At 54.7% G+C, this 1743-nt stretch overlaps 1 long non-coding RNA gene across 1 annotated transcript; it reads right to left on the bottom strand.

Moving 5' to 3' along the window:
- Positions 1–1743, bottom strand: LOC115949267. The gene is made up of 3 exons (XR_004082814.1): positions 1697–1743; positions 892–981; positions 1–91 (listed from the first exon to the last, which is right to left on the bottom strand). It is a non-coding gene; the product is annotated as an uncharacterized LOC115949267 (long non-coding RNA).

Raw genomic sequence — 1743 nt, 5'->3', positions numbered from 1 at the left:
CGGCCTTGACCCGGGGCAGCTCGGCCGGGCAGGAGCTGCTCCCGCCCTGGGCGGGGCTGAAAACCTCCAGGAGGGGCCCGGGGGCGGGGACCTGCCCGAGGGGGCGTGGTCAGAGCGGCCACGCCCACCCTGACCACACCCCCCAAGCCAGAAACGCCTCAGGGGTGACTGGGCAAAGCCACGCCCATTTGTATGCAAGCCACGCCTCCTTATAGCCCCACCTGCCCAATGCAGGGAGGCCACACCCCACTTAGGCCACACCTCCACTGGCATCCTTATATGGTAATAAAAACCACACCCTTGCCTTATATGGAGAAACCACACCCCCAACCTTTATATGGTAATTAACTGCATCCTTATATGGCAACAAGCCACACCCCCACACCCTCATATGGTAATAAACCACGCCCACAGCCTCATAGGGCAATAAACCACGCCCCCATGCCTTTATACAGCAATAAGCCACACCCTCTGTGCCTCATATGGTAATATGCCACTCCTCCTTATCCTTATATGCTAATAAGCCACGCCCACACCCTTACATGGTAACAAGCCACACCCCCACTGCCTTATTGGGTAATGAGCTCTCTTCCTTATCCCTATATGGTAATAAGCCACACCCACATCCTTACATGCCAACAAGCCACACCCCCCACACCCTTCTATGCTAATGAGCCACTCAGTAAACCCTTATATGGGCAAAGCCACACCCCCAAGCCCTTATATGGTAATGAGCCATATCCCCACCTTATATGGGAAAGCCACACCCACCCCTTTATATAGCAACAAGCAGCACCCTAATGTGGCAACAAGCCACACCCCCTGCCTTATATGGAAAGCCACACCCCCAGCGGATGGGCGTGGTCTGCCCAGGCCCCGCCCCCTTGGTACCGTGCTGGGGAGGGGGAGGGGCCCCTCCAGGCCCAGCAGGTCCTCGTAGCTCGACTCCAGGCTGATGATCTCATCGATGACATCATCGATCTGCGAGGGACAGCATGATGTCATCAAGGCTCCGCCCCCCACATGTGATGTCACTACTTGCCATGTGACATCACCGTGCCCCTTTGCAAGGTCACTGACGCCTTATCACACCTGCATTCTCCTTATCACACCCTGATCCCCCTTATGACATCACAGGCCCACTAGTGACATCACAGGCCCCTTTTATGATGTCAGAACGCGCCTTCATGATGTCATCACCCCATATCACCCCCTTATGATGTCACCATCTTGCTCTATGACATCATCATCTCCTCTTATCAGGTCCCTGCCCCCCTTATGACACCAGGATCCTCTTTATGACATCATAGACCCAGCTATGACATCACAAACCCTATTTATGACATCATCAGCGCCTTGTCGCCCCTTACGACATCACGCCCTCACCCTATGACATCATCCCCTCCCCTTATCACCTCCCCGCTGCACTTATCACCTCAATATTTTCTTCGTGACACCACAGACCCCTCTGTGACATCACAAATCCCCTTTATGACATCATCACCCTGTTATCACCTCTTATGACGTCACCATCTCACCATACGACATCGTCACCTTCTCTTATCACGTCCTCGCTGCCCTTATCACCTCGCTATCCTCCTTATGACATCACAGGCCCCTCTATGACATCATCACCACCCTTTATGACATCACCAACCCCCATTATCAACCCCTTATGACGTCATCCCCCCCTCACCTCCTTCTCGTGGTGCAGCAGCCCCTGGGGGGGGCTCAGGGGGGGCT

The sequence above is a fragment of the Geospiza fortis genome, unplaced genomic scaffold (assembly GCF_000277835.1).
Source record: "Geospiza fortis unplaced genomic scaffold, GeoFor_1.0 scaffold753, whole genome shotgun sequence".
NCBI classification, from domain to species: Eukaryota; Metazoa; Chordata; class Aves; order Passeriformes; family Thraupidae; genus Geospiza; species Geospiza fortis.
The sequence above is the reverse complement of the archived record's forward strand: the minus strand, read 5'-3'. Positions and strand labels throughout refer to the sequence as shown.